Source organism: Triticum dicoccoides, chromosome 3B (genome assembly GCF_002162155.2).
Source record: "Triticum dicoccoides isolate Atlit2015 ecotype Zavitan chromosome 3B, WEW_v2.0, whole genome shotgun sequence".
NCBI lineage: Eukaryota > Viridiplantae > Streptophyta > Magnoliopsida > Poales > Poaceae > Triticum > Triticum dicoccoides.
The window spans coordinates 769269551-769285510 of NC_041385.1; the positions used below are offsets into that span (position 1 = coordinate 769269551).

At 45.0% G+C, this 15960-nt stretch overlaps 1 pseudogene; it reads right to left on the reverse strand.

Moving 5' to 3' along the window:
* Window positions 1-5867: 5867 nt before the first annotated feature.
* Window positions 5868-14415, reverse strand: LOC119279971 (annotated as a pseudogene).
* Window positions 14416-15960: the final 1545 nt, after the last annotated feature.

Below are 15960 nucleotides of genomic sequence, written 5' to 3' on the forward strand. Positions count from 1 at the left end.
CGCCGCCCACTGTCTCCCCGAACCCTAGCTCCGCCGGCGTCGGGGACGACCACCACGTCAGCCTCACCAGGCCGCAGGCCCTCAAGCCCCACGCCGTCCTCGGCCTCGCCCTCTACACCGGCGGCGCCCCTTCCTCCGCCCCTGCAGTGCGGCAGCAGCAGTAAACAGCCAGGTAAAACTGACTAATCTCTTGTATTTTACTGTATTAATCTTGCTACTATTGTAGATACAGTAGTTTTATGTTGTTGTAGTTTTATGTTGCAGATACAGTAGTTTTACTGTATTACTATAGTAGGAAATGTCTTATATTTCTAGTGAACGTACATGTCAGCTGCCATATCATTTGCTTTGGCCTGTATTTAGTGTTTTTATGATTTCTTGTTTTGATGTTACAATTTTGTTAGTTCCTAGATATTGCTGGTTTGTACTTAGAAAATATTCAAAGTTGATTCTGTTGTCTCTGCAGTTCAAAACGTTTTGTATCAAGCTTCTAGGTTTTGTCACAGATAGTAATGCTTTGCTCATGTAGTTGCTGCATGGTCAACTTGTGTCCAAGAAACTTGAGCTCCTGTTCCAGTTTATATTATTAATTAGTAATTCAAACAGATCATTATAGTTCTTTAGAAGTGGGCTTTTGTGTCCACCCGCCATGAATTTGTAGAGAGGTCAGCTGAATAAATTTGGTTACTCTGATCTCGCAAGCATAATGATTAACTTTTGTATATATAGATTCTCCTACAACAGGTATAAAAAAAGATACTCCTACAGTACTTATTTTAGTCAATTACATATATAAACTGCAATTGGATCATCATTCTTTCATGTACATGATAGACTATGCCATGTAGAGTAATGAGTTTCATTTGATTCCATGCTCACAACAATTGAATGTAACTGGATCCTCTTTGTTTCATGTACATGAAGTATTTCAACTTGTTTGTCTGCATAAAGCCTTGGTTTAATTTTCTAGGCTAATTCAACTTGTTGTGCATGATGTAGGAAAGTGAAAAATAAAAAATGTTTATTATTGAACCGAATGTTCTTAGTGTTTCAGTGGATTTGTAAATCTGTGGGCTTGCCCACTAATCAAATACCATTTTAGGGGACCTTCATTTCTAACTTCTCCAACAAAAGCATGGAACTAGGAAACTAAACAACCCCCCATTAGAAGATCCTGAAATATATGCTCCAGCTAGTTGTCAAGTTCCCCTCTTATTCTGTGTTATAGATGCAGAGAGCTTAGAAGGAAAAGCAAGCCCAAATACAAGCTAACTTAATTCGCTGGCTACAGCAGACAGTGCAGCAGCAGCAACACCTCCAAGGTGAGAAATATGTTCCTATTTATCTTTTTTTGCTCAAGTTTTTCAGTACATCATATAATATAGAGAAGTGTAGATCAAGAGGTGCAATCATATACATCTGCCACTTAATTCATCCTTCCCTTTAAGAAGAGTGATGCCTTTCGATGTCACACAATAATGTCTGTTGCAAGAACATTCTACTCTTAGTGTTCGTTTGTTTACTGCATAAAAATATATAGTTTTGCTTCTGTTATGCCTGTACTCACTGCTGTTGTTGCTGTACTTGTGATGATGTTGTAGGTACCCCGAGAGGCCGTTGAGTTTGCCGGAATGTCGATTAACTTTCGTTCCGGCAAATTCGGGTACTCCATATGTCCTATTTTCAGCAAAGGTAATGCTGAAATTTTTCGTGAATTTTAGCATTACTTTGCTAAAAATAGGACATATGGGGTACTTGCGACTAATGCCTGTTATCATGCATGTTTTATGATCTGTTGTAAGGATACTAATTGGTCACTTCTGCTGCTTATCAGAGATGTCGGGAAGCAGCCACCGCCGATCTGCGACACCGCAGTACGAGTTGGATGCTTCCGAGTTCTTCACTATCATACTTGAGGCTTCAGTATCATCCATGATGCAGGTATATAAAACGAGAGATCTTCCCTTCACCCATCTCATTATGATATCTGTTGTTTGCTACATCACTCATTGTCCCAAACTGCAGAGGCTGCCTGACAGTTTTATGAACATGCTGATGGGTGAAGATCCGCCAAATAATGTGAAGCTGCGACAGGCCGGCAGCGGGTTTCGCAGGTAGTGGGATGTGCAGAGGGTGATCAAGAAGGGCCACATGTACTTGTCTCGTGGGTGGGAGAAGTTCTACCGTGCCTACGACCTGCGGCTGGGGTACTTCCTTCTCTTCAGGTACGACGACGACGCCAACATGCTCATCGTGAAGGTGTTCAACACGACTATGTGTCGCATGCGCTACGCTGCCGATGATGATGCCGATACGTTCTGCCTCTTCTTATTCCTCTACATTTGGCTTTGTCTCACATCGATTGTTAACGGTCATTGTTGCATTTTGGACAGGTAATGGGAGCAATAGCAGCGACACTGGCTACAGCCAAAGCAGCAGCGACTATGGCTTTAGCGAAAGCAGCAGCGATTCTGGCAGCAGCATAGACAACAAGAAGGATGATCCGGACTGGAGTGCGGGAGAAGAGGAGCAGAGTGAGGATGAGGAGCTGCAGGATGACGATGGGCATCAGGCTGAGGATGACCTAGCACTAGTGGTGGCTGACCAAGGGCAAGAGATGGTGGTGGCTGACCATGGGCAAGAGATGGAGGTGGCTGAGGATGACCTAGCGATGGTCGTGCCTGAAGGTGGCCTCGCGATGGTGGTGGTGCCTGACAATGACCACGCACCGGTGGTGGCACCGGCGATCCCACAGCTGGGCGACATGACCACGCCAATTGTGGTAGAAGACTACATCCCACTGCCTATACTGCCTCCACCGCCTCGCCGCTCTAGGCGCATCAGGGAGAGGAAGGAGAAGAAGGAGATGAACAATGCATGAGAACTGAACTTTGTCAGGTATGTCAGATCTCCAATAGGTTAGTTATCCAAAATGATATATATATATATATATATAATTAGTTACCTATGTTATCTCTAATATGCTTAGTTTCCTATAGGTTAGCTTCATTTTTACCTAAGTTGGCTCTAATATACTAACTTAGAGCTTATATGCTTAGTTTCCTATAGGTTAGCTCCAAAATAACTTATGTTAGCACAAAATGATCAAGTTTACATAATAAGCTTATAGTCTTTTTCTTATTCTTCTTCTTTTCCAAAATGACATAGGTTAGCTTCATTTTACCTAAGTTGGCTCTAATATACTAACTTAGAGCTTATATGCTTAGTTTCCTATAGGTTAGCTCCAAAATAACTTATGTTAGCACAAAATGATCAAGTTTACATAATAAGCTTATAGTCTTCTTCTTATTCTTCTTCTTTTCCAAAACTCTTCTTATTCTTCTTCTAGTGTTCTTCTTCTAGTATTCTTCTAGTCTTCTTCTTTTTCTTCTTCTAACTTCTTGTTTATCATTTTGCAGATTTGATTTAATTGACGGAAGCTTGCGTGGATGGAGTGCTTCTTTTCCATTTGTGTTTTTATTTTGTATCAATGTGAAACTTTTGTGATTTGATGGATAACGGTGTTGGATGAACAATGTGAAACTTTTGTAATATGTAACGATGGAACTATGTGTTGGCTATGTATGTATATATGATGGAACTTGTGTGTTGGCTATGTATGTATATATGATGGAAATTGTGTGTTGGCTATGTATGTATATATGATGGAACTTGTGTGTTGGCTATGATTGTTATATGGATGCTTGTTGTATATATATGTGTTGGATATCTCATAGGTGAAATAGTGACTTGAGATTAAGGAAAAAAATTTAAAAAAATTGTTACTAATGGCGCACTACCATGTCATGCGCCATTAGTATATAAGACACTAATGGCGCACTGTGGGCAAAACTAATGACGCACTGCCAGGTGCGCCATTAGTTTACCATATACTAATGGCGCACCAGTGGTGCACCATTAGTAAAAAATTCTAGTGGCGTGATACTAATGGCGCACTGGTAATGCGTCATTAGTAGGCCTTTTCCTAGTAGTGGGGGATGTTCGTGGGGAAATTGCTCTCCCAGAAGGAATGGAACAAGACAGGTCTGGTTATAGCTCAGTTGGATACTCTCAGCGAAAATTGCATGCTTGATATATGGTTCCTTATTATGACCAACTCTCTGTGTGGTTACTTGAGGATTATGCTAGTGAAGTGTGGACCCTAAAGCATACTGTTGATGTTCCCCAACTGTTTGGAAGGGAATATGCGAGAGAGGATTGTGACGAAGAGGACAAGACCTTTAAGTATGAGATGTTTGCAATTCATCCGGATCGTAATTTGATTTTCCTTACTGACTGGAAGGAGGTGAATCTGTCGTGTGATATGGATAGCAGGGAAGTGCATCTTATGTGCAATTCTCGAGATTTCCTAGATGGTTTACCTTATATTCCCCGTTTGGCGGATTTGGTTGACGGTTGATTGCCTGAAAGTCCTTGCTGCTTCATGCATTTAACATCGTTGTGAGATGATGGAGTACTTCAGCTTATAAGATCAGAGCAAGAGTCAGTAAGATGAATATTACATAGATTACTAAGGTGATAAGTTCATAGACCTCCTTGCGGAGGAGGAGTAATTCATAGATTGGAAAATGTTGATGTAATTAGAAAAGTGTTTCTCACATTTTTACAAAGAAATTCATGTAATTTGAAAAATGTCCGGTCAATTTTCGTAAATGATTGTGTCATTAGAAAAAAAATCATTATTAGAAATCCATGTAATAAAAAAACTGCTTGATACATTTATAGAAATTTGGATGTAATTAAAAAAAGTGTTGAATGCATTTTAAAATATGTTCGAGTTTTAAGAAAATGTAACAATGTAATAAGCAGTTAATATATTTTAGTAAGATGGTTATGTGATTAAGAAGTGTTCAATGATTTTGTAAATCTTCTTATAATTAAGAACTTTCATGCATTACAAAATCATGTAATTTACAAAGCGTGCGACACATTCTTAAAAAATCATCTAATGTCATATTTACCTGTTATGAAAAAAATTAAAAGTTGAACGAACACTGGAAATGCAAAAAACAATGTTAAGACGAATAGAGCAGCAAGTTAGGAATCTAATTTTTTTACATTTGAAGTTTATTCTTTCAACTGTGGCCACATCGTCAAACGAGACATGGATGCTCCACCCCGCTGGCGAGTTCGCGTGGATCCCGATCCTGCGCCTCATGTGCGGCACAACCACGTCACCTCAGGTGGTGAATGACGCCCAGGAGAACTCTCCCGCAGCCGTAGACGCGGTGTGCGGGCACGGTGGCAGCACCATGCTGCCGGTGCCCGCTCTCTTGAGGGGATAGACGTCATGGTCCACCGTGTTGCAGACGGGGACGGGAATCGCCTCCTTGTCGTTGGACATGTCGAGCGTGACGTAGCCGGGCGGACGGATCTCGGCGTCGAGCAGGTTGATGAGGTCTCTAGCGAAGCGCCAGATGTTGCTGCCGACCGCTTCCTGGCCGGGCAGACGCGCGAGCTCGAACTGGCAGACGTCGGGGCCGGACTTGCCGGGGCCGTAGGTGGCGGAGACTACTGGCAGATGAACCTTTGCAAGGACTACAGAAAACTAAACCGAATGAAATTCTCAACTAAACGCTCACATCCATGGTTATGATGTCAATCCCAGACTCAACTCATGCAAATATGGTTTCATGCTATAACTTGCCGACTGCAAAGTGCAAACACAGCAAATCAGGAACAAGAAATACAAGCAAACAGTTCAGTTTAAGGTGTGTCAGCGCTGCCTCCATCCAATGATACAATCGATAACAATGACAGAGAGGTTCATGGCAACTGAAAACGAAGGCGAAAGGTCCATGGCAATTGGAAATGAGGGTAAACATACAGGAAATGTTGCCGATCGATCACTGATCGACGCCGTAGTCGATGCTCAGCTCGCTCATCGGCAGGATGGTCTCCATGGCGAAGACCATCAGGTGGGGGCACGACTCGTCTTCGTCGCCACGGACCACGAGCTGGACGAAGGCATTCGGCGCGAACTTGCTGTGGCTGATGTAGGCCACGATGTTCTTCCTCTTGGACACGTCGAGCACGTACCTCGGTGCCGGGAACTGCGCAAACCGGGGTGGTTCCTCGCCGTCGTCCGGAAGCGCGGCCACGGGGGCGTACCCCGACTCAATCCACCTTGGCCGAAACTTCCTCGGCTCGATGAAGCGGGCCTGCTCCTCCGTCGATGTGCTGGTATTGGCGTTGGCGTTCGCGTTGGGTGAATTTTCATAAACGTTTGTGTCATTAGAAAAAAACCATTATTAAAAATCTATGTAATATAAAAACTGTTTGACACATTTATAGAAATATGGATGTAATTAAAAAAGAGTTGAATGCATTTTAAAATATGTTCGAGTTTTTAGAAAATGTAACCATGTAATAAGTAGTTAATATATTTTAGTAAGATGGTCATGTGATTAAAACGTGTTCAATGGTTTTTAAAATATTCTTCTAATTAAAAAAATTCATGCATTTTAAAATCCTGTAATTTCAAAAGTTTGCGACACATTCTTAAAAAATTCATCTAATATCAAATTTACTTGTTATGAAAAATAATTAAAAGTTGAAGGAACACTAGAAATGCAAAAAAACAGTGTTAAGACGAATAGAGCAGCAAGTTAGGAATCTAAAATGTTTACATTTGAAGTTTATTCTTTCAACTGTGGTGGTTTATGTTTCCCAAATATTTATTACCTCGGAATTTATTCTTTCTTTCATTTTTGTGGGGAAGAAATTTATTCATCTGCTATGTAATCTATCAACATCTTTAGACCCCAGATGTATGAGTCAAGCACCTTCAGCTATCTAATCTCAGAATCTAAAGCCGAAGTAATCCATCTCACCTCACGCCGACAAATTTGGCATTTTGACTCTTGATAGAACCATGCTTTGATGCACGGGATGTCGAAGGCGTTGGTGTGTGGAGGAACGGCAGCCTGAAGGTCTCCTTGTCACCAGGCTCCTACTCCAAACGGCGAATCACGCACACCAGGCCGTGTACTGCCAGAGCTCCAACAACAGCGTCCGCCTCTTTGCACGCGCGGATTAGGGCCTGTGGATGGCTGAAAACAAGGCATAACAGTAACGACGGCAGGTGGATGTCTACGTCGAAGGGCGGGACCACACCATCAAGGCTATCGATCTTGGGAACGATCTCATCAGCGAAGTCCATTTGCGGGTGATGATCGTCCCTCCTAGTTCTCCTAGTCCATTTGCATGAGGTCGCCGCAGGCTTCGTAGTTTTGGAAGATCGAATGGTCATCGTCGAACGATGCGTGGATGCAGGGCCGGGCTCATAGTGGTTCCAAATGTGCAGCCCGCACAGGGCCCACAATTTTGGGGGGCCCTGAATTTTGTATATAGGCCTATATTTCTCAAAAAAAATTTAACTCTAGGAGCTGGCTTGAGACGATCGGGAGCTGGAGCTGGGCCTGAGTGGAGGCCATCGAGTGCGCGAGTTCTCGTGCTCGATGGATATATATATATATGTCTCAAAAGAAGGAAACAACTCTACCGATAGGAAACATACTGATCTCCACAGAAGGCTAGCGGGATCAGGTCTCGTCCCTCGATCTGGAGACCGCAAAAAACGGGATCGCTAAAGAAGCCATCGGGATCATCACGTCTCTCGATCTGGAGACCGCAACGCAACAGCAGTTGCGTCGGCTTAGCTACAGAAACAGGATCGTCTCGTCGCCTTTGCCTCATCAGATCGATCGGATTCAGGCCGTTGCTGCTGTTACCTTCCTAGCTTCCTCTCTTGAGTCATCATGGGGAAACATCAGTCTGATTCCTATAAGCGCAAGAGAAAAGAAAGAGAACATAAATTAATTAATAAATCTAATGAAGGTGCTATGGACAAATTTGTTGTCAAAGAAGCACCGCAAGTGTCATCCGGTAATCACTCTGTTTATCCTTCTACTCTTGCACCTGCAATTGTTTCTTACAATGATTTTAGAGATATTCAAACATAGACAGATAATATGGAGGTAAAGGAAGTCTTACGTGACACAACAAGGACCCAATGACTTGGCCACAATAGCACTTGAGAGTGAAGTGTTGAAGAAGATTGATTTCGATTATATCATTGAAGATTTCATTTCAAAGAATACTAAAAAATAATGTTCTTCAAATAAATAGCAACCGGGAGTTGAATAGGTACGATTTTTTATATGTCCAATTGTTATCGAAGACATTATATTATATACATTAACTTTTTTCTGCAAGATATATATACATTATAATTGCTCGTTAGTTCATTTTTTTAGTGAGATATGGCCTCATTTTTTAGTTTCGCACAGGCCCCGAATTTTGCCGGCCCGGCCCTGCGTGGATGCTCCACCCCGCTGGCGAGTTGGCGTGGGTCCTGATCCTGCGCCACCCGTGTGACACAACCACGTCGCCTCACGTGATGAACGACGCGCAGGAGAACTCTCCCGCAACCGTAGACGTGGTGTACGGGCACGGTGGCAGCACCATGCTCCCGGCGCCCGCTCTCTCGAGAGGATAGAGTTCGTGGTGTCCACCGTGTTGCGGACAGGGACGGGAATCACTTTCCATTGGACATGTCCAGCTGATGTAGCCGGGCGGCCGGATATTGGCGTCGAGCTGGTTGATGAGGTCTCTCGAGGAGCGCTAGATGTTGTTGCCGACCGCTTCCTTGGCCACGCAGACGCACGAGCTTCAACTGGCAGACTCGTGGCCATACTTGCGGGGGCCGTAGGTGGCGGAGACGACATTGTAGAGGCCGTCCTATATGTACAGCTTGCCGCTGGGGCTGGCGTTGCAGTCTTCGCATCGGATGACGCGCACCTATATGTCACTTGCAGCTGTATACGAGGGCGAGGTTGCCGCCCTGGAACTCCTGGTCGGAGTGCTGGTTGTTAATGTTAATCTTGTCATGTGTTAGTTTGAGCACACAGTGAAGTGCCCATGTGTTGGTGCATAGTGTGTGTGAGAGTGACGGAAAACTGTATGTATTGCAGTAGACCGTCATGGCAATGGGCAATGACGTGCACTGCATGTGCACAGTGTAAGTTGTCGGGTGGCTGGTTGTAACCGGCCATCAAAGGGTCAAGGCCTGTATATGTTGCAGGCTGTGAAGCCAAAAAAGAAAAATCGAAGGGCATGTGTTGCCTGGGAGAAAACCAACCTGTGTCTATTCTGTTCTTCATACCCTCAAACACCTCGCGTGCGTGACGAGAGAAAGCAGGGCAGGAGAGATTAGAGTGGGTTTTGGCTAACATTTGGCACCAGAGCCAACGAGGTTTGATCGGCGGAAATAGCTATGGCGTCGGAGGAAGCGTTGAAAGCGGCGGAGGACGCGATGACCGCTGCGGCGGAGGCCAGAGCGGAAGCAGATGCGTTGAGGGAGGAGCTGGCGGCGCTGAAAGGCAAGAAGTCGGAAGGGGAGGTGAAGCAGGAGGCCTTGATTCCAGTGGCGGCGGCGCTGCCGGTGAGGCCCCGCGGCCCCATAATCTACCCGCAGCTCACCCGCACAAATTACACGCTGTGGGCGATGCAGATGCGGGTGGCGATGCAGTCAACACGAGTTTGGGAGGCGGTAAGCTCTGAAGATGTCTCTTTCGAGATGGACCGCGACGCGCTGCTAGCCATCTACCAGGGCGTACCGGAGGACGTGCTGGCATCACTCGCCGGCAAGGACATGGCAAAGTCAGCCTGGGAAGCCATCAAGACTGTGCGTGTCGGCCACGAGCGCGTACGTGAGTCCAATCTTCAGTCGCTAAGGAAGGCGTTTGAGGGATTGGAGATGGGCGACGACGAGCAGATAGAAGCCTTCGCAACGCGTGTGAACAAGATGGTTTCATCCATCCGCGCGCTCGGCGATGAGGTGAAGGAGCTCACGGTGGTCCAGAAAATTCTTCAGGCGGCGCCGGCGCAGCTCACGCACCTTGTGACCGCGCTGGAGCAGTGCGTGGACTTGAAGACGCTAACCATGGAGGATTTAATTGGGCGCTTCAAGGCATACGAGGAGCGCATCCGGCAACGTTTCGGCGATCCTATTGATGGTCAGCACCTAATGCTGAGCAGGAAATAATGGGAAGGCTACGTGGGGAAGAAAACCTGGGATGGTCACGGAGCAAGTGGTGGTGTGAAGGGAGGCGCTGACCGTGGCAGCAGCCATGGAAGAGGCGAGAACCAGCCATCAAGCTCGAGAACTGAATCAAATCCGAAGAAAAAATTCAAGTGCTACAACTGTGGTGTAAAGGGACATTTTTCAAGAGAATGTAAAGAACCCAAGAAGAAGAAGGTGGAGAAATCCTTGATGGCTGAGAAGCAGGATGAAGAACCCGCACTGTTGTTGTCTGAAAGTTGTGTCATGGCATGCAATGCAACAGTGGAACATGGCAGAGTTTTCCTCAATGAAGAGAAAGTGAAGCCAAGGCTTGGAACTGATGTGAGGTATGACACTAAGATTTGGTACCTTGACACTGGAGCTAGTAATCACATGACAGGCTCTAGGGCGATGTTCACTAGTCTTGACAAATCCATAACATGAACAGTCAAGTTTGGTGATGGTTCCTTAGTTGAAATTGAAGGCAGAGGCACCTTGCTCCTAACAGCTAGAGATGGGGCTCATAAAGGACTAACTAATGTCTATTACATTCCAAAATTGAGAAGTAATATCATTAGTCTTGGTCAATTGGAGGAGCACGGTTGCAAAATTGTTTTGGAAGATGGTCACCTGAGAATCTTTGACAAAGGGCGTAAATTGCTAGTAAAAGTACCAAGGGGCAAGAATAGGCTATATGTTCTGAATATTAGCCTGGGAATGCCTGTGTGTCTACTTTCCTCAATCAGTGATATTGCTTGGCTGTGGCATGCTCGTTATGGGCATCTGAACTTTGATGCTTTGAGGTCCCTTGCACAACACAACATGGTGGATGGTCTCCCTCTTGTGAAACAAGTTGACAAGGTGTGTGATGGGTGTTTGGTTGGAAAACAGCGGCGTGCTCCATTTCCTAAACAATCAGTCTATCGTGCAGGAAATGGTTTAGAGCTTGTGCATGCTGACCTGTGTGGTCCAATCTCACCACCCACACCAGTAGGAAATAGATACTTCCTGTTAATTGTCAATGAAAAGAGTCGCTTCATGTGGGGTGCACTGCTGAGAACCAAGGACCAAGCCTTTGTGGCGTTCAGAAAGTTCAAGGTTGCAGCTGAATTGGAAAGTGGTCTGAATCTGAAAATGTTGCGTACTGACAGAGGTGGCGAGTTCACCTCTGTTGAATTTAATTCTTTCTGTGAGGATCATGGGATAAGAAGGCAGCTCACTGCACCGTATACTCCACAGCAAAATGGTGTAGTAGAAAGAAGAAATCAAACCGTGGTTGCAATGGCCAGATGCTTACTAAAGAGTCAAAACTTACCTGGCAGTTTTTGGGGGGAGGCAGTGGCAACGTCGATTTATTTGTTGAATCGAGCTCCTACCAAAAGTGTCGCAGGGATGACACCTTATGAATCATGGCATGGCCACAAGCCAAGTGTGAAACATTTCCGCACTTTCGGTTGTTTGGCTCATGTGAAAGTTACAGGACCCTCAGGTGGCAAGCTGGCTGACAGAAGCAAACCTATGGTTATGATTGGGTATGAAAAGGGCTCCAAGGCATATAGATTATATAACCCAGATTCAGGGAAAGTTTGCGTGTCTCGGGATGTAGTGTTTGAAGAAGCAAAGGGGTGGAATTGGGAAGGTGTAGAAGGGCATGTAGACAACACCGACGAAAATTGGTTCACGATTCATACTGAACCAGAACCAATGAGTTACTCGGATGAACCAGACATGCAAGAAGCTGGGGCAGACTCACCGAATATTGAGCTTGAAGCACCAGGAGCACCTTTAGTGAATCCAGACCCTGAAACACCTGAGACAGTAGTGAAAACTAGAAGCCTTGATGAATTATATGATGCTACTTCACCAAGATGGAGTCCAGCGGACTTTGATCATATGGAGGATCTTGAGTTGTGCATGCTTGGTGCTGATGAACCTGGAAGTCACATCGAAGCATTGAAACATGACTCATGGAAGCAAGCCATGGAAGAAGAAATGAAGTCCATCCATGAGAATGAAACATGGCAACTGGACACTCTTCCTGCAGGTGCAAAAGCAATTGGCTTGAAATGGGTTTTCAAGTTAAAAAAGGATGCAGCTGGAAATGTTGTGAAGCACAAAGCTCGACTCGTTGCTAAAGGGTATGTGCAGCGTCAAGGGTTAGCCTTTGATGAAGTTTTTGCTCCAGTTGCTAGGATGGATACAGTAAGACTGCTGATTGCACTAGCAGCTCATGAAAATTGGGAAGTTCATCATATGGATGTAAAATCTGCATTCCTCAACGGTGTACTGGAGGAGGAAGTATTTGTTGCACAGCCTCCAGGGTTTGAGGAAAGAAGCAGTGGGAACAAAGTTCTAAGGCTAAAGAAAGCACTGTATGGGCTTCATCAGGCTCCAAGAGCATGGAATGTGAAATTGGATCAGACTCTCTTGTCACTTGGTTTTGAGAGAAGTCCTCTAGAACATGCAGTTTACAAGCGCAAGACTGGAAGTACTCGTTTGCTTGTAGGTGTTTATGTTGACGATCTGATCATTACTGGGTCAAATGAAGATGAGCTACTGAAATTCAAATTGCAAATGAAAGATTTGTTCAGTATGAGTGACCTTGGGTTATTGACATATTACCTTGGCATCGAAGTTGACCAGTCCAAAAAAGGGATAACATTGTGCCAATCGGGTTATGCCATGAAAATCCTTGAGAGAATTGGAATGTCTGATTGCAACATTGTTCATATCCCTATGGAGCAAAGGATGAAGCTGAGTAAGAATTGTGAAGGCTCATTTGTTGATCCTACAACCTACAGAAGCTTGATTGGGAGTCTCAGATACATGGTGAATACAAGACCTGATCTCTCCTTTTCTGATGGCTTGGTGAGTCGCTTCATGGAGAAGCCAAATTCCCAACACTTAGCCGCAGTAAAGCAAATCCTCAGATATGTTCGTGGTACTCTGAACTATGGATGTTCCTATGGAAGGGGAGAAGCTGAGAAACCGAGCTTGTTTGGATTCAGTGACAGTGATCATGCTGGAGATGTCGATGATAGAAAGAGCACAACCAGCATGGTTTTTCTCCTTGATAAAAATCCAATTGCTTGGACGTCTCAAAAGCAAAGAGTGGTGGCACAATCTTCATGTGAAGCTGAATACATTGCTGCTGCCATTGTTGCGTCCCATGGAGTATGGTTGGAGCGCTTGCTAGCTGAGATGGTCGAGAGAGAACCCGAGAAGGTGATGTTGTTTGTCGACAACAAGGCAGCAATATCACTGAGTAACAATCCTGTCCACCATGAGCGAAGTAAACATATTGATATTCGCTACCATTTCATCCGTGAATGTGTGGAGGAAGGGAAGGTGAAGGTAAAGCATGTGGCATCTAATGACCAACTTGCAGACCTCCTGACGAAGCCTCTGGGTCGTGTGAAGTTTGAAGAACTTCGGCGCAGAGTTGGAGTGGTGAACGTCAAAGACAATCGCCAAGATTAAGGGGGAGAATGTTAATGTTAATCTTGTCATGTGTTAGTTTGAGTACACAGTGAAGTGCCCATGTGTTGGTGCATAGTGTGTGTGAGAGTGACGGAAAACTGTATGTGTTGCAGTAGACCGTTATGGCAATGGGCAACGACGTGCACTGCGTGTGCATAGTGTAAGTTGTCGGGTGGGTGGTTGTAACCGGCCATCGAAGGGTCAAGGCCTGTATGTGTTGCATGCTGTGAAGCCAAAAAAGAAAAATCGAAGGGCATGTGTTGCCTGGGAGAAAACCAACCTGTGTCTACTCTGTTCTTCATACCCTCAAACACCTCGCGTGCGTGACGAGAGAAAGCAGGGCAGGAGAGATTAGAGTGGGTTTTGGCTAACACTGGTCGCCGAGGTTCCGCGGGCGGCCGCCCGCTCCCCGTGTAGATCAAGACGTCTCCGTTGTCGTGATCGTCAAGGTACCTGCCCGTGGAGACAATGCTGGTCGCGACGCGGATGCCCTCGTCGAGCTTTGGTGGGCATGTTGCCGATGCCGGCGTGCATTTGGTTGTGCAGGCCGAGGACGAGGAGCTCAGAGCGGTAGTCGAAGACGTTGCCGACAAAGACGACCAACACGGGTCCTACGATGCGCTTATCGCGGTCGAGGCAGAGCCCCCCTTAGATCATTGCGCTGTGGGCCCGCAAGACGGTCCGGTTGCACTTGCGCCTCCCGGGGTTGTGCTCGGCGTTGCGTCAGTGTGGTTGCGGTGGTAGCGGCCCCGGAGTGCCTCGAAGGCGAGTCGCGCACGGCGCACCAGCGGGAGATAATGGAGCAGGTCCTCCTGCGCCGATATGACCCACAGTCGCACCATCTCCATTGTCGGGTTGCCATGCGCGCTGGGCGGAGGGGGGAGACGGCGCCCTGTGGCAGCGCCCTGTGGCGTGACGGCGGAGGAGACGGTGGACGTAGCGGAGGTGGGGCAGGTGGCATGCGCGCGCTGGGCCTGGCGGAGGAGGGCCGTCGTCATGACTGTCATGCAGCAGTCCGTTTCCAAGATCATCGTATCTCTAATTATCGTTGATTGTTTCCTACTTGCGCTGGTCCTTTCTCTAGTTGTGGTGGATTATATGCTGGTTCGTTTTTTATTTTAAAGATAGAGCGAACCTGTTGGAAGAGATGTGCATGATGAGTTTGAAAATAATCCCATTTGCTCGCTAATTAATATCAGTGAAGACCAGAAACAATGTAGAGACAACTGTAAATTAATTTAGTGTCTGAGGGTGTCGTGTACTGACGTATCCAAGTTATCGGAATGACATGATGGAGTAGTTCAGCTTATACGATAAATATCAGCTAGATTACTATGGTGGGTAGTTCATCAAACTTCTAGCTGAAGATGAGGAATGCATAGATTAGAAAACTATTCATGTAATTAAAAAAGTGTTTAGCACATTTATACAAAGAAATTCATGTAATTCAAAAAGTGATCGATGTATTTTTCGTAAAATTTTCTGTCATTAAAAAAAATTCCTTTATTAAAGATCCATGTAATAAAAAAAATGTTCCACACATTTATATAAATGTGGATGTGATAAAAAAGAGTGTTGAATACATTTTACGAAATGTTTATCTTATTAAAATGTATTTATTTAATAAAGTTGTTAATATATTCTAGTAATACGATGTCATTATTACTAACACTTATTTTTATCATAGATATCACGAAGCCAGCCTGATGACACTTGACGAAACACTTTCTTACGTCAATGATCGTGTTCAAGCCAGGAAAATTGGATGCTAGAATAATTTGTGTATCAACATGGTGCATCCAACATTTCTTTGCCAAATGTCGTTATATCTCTTTTTGGTTTAATACGGTATTATACTCAATAAAATAGTATGATAAAGTGTCAGCATTTTTGCTTGTCAACTTATAGTGAACCCCTTTTGGCATTATGCTTCAATGTAGGATACACGTACTCCTATTCAAATATTTGGTTTTATACAAAGGTGAATTATTTCTTTTCGCTAGGATTGATAAAAAATATAGTATGCAATTGGAAGATATTATTCACTCATAAATTCTGAGAAAGATCTGATACATCCGCAAGATCTGATACGTCCACAACATTTCCTAATTAGAAACAAATGGCATTAATTAAATGGCTTTCGAGATTTGGAAGGCAATATTAAGTCTCCATAAATACGGGCATCGACCTCCTATTTCCCTACCCACCCCAGTTCACATATATTCCATCAGAAATAACCGATCACTCACGAGTTTCCGATCAACGATGGAGGCGATCATTGGAAACACTGCGCCCGTGGAGGTTGGTGTGCCCACGCCCCTGGAGGTTGCTGTCCCCGAGGCCGAAGAGGTTGTGCCTGAGCCCCAGGAGGCTGTGCCCGTGCCCATGCATCT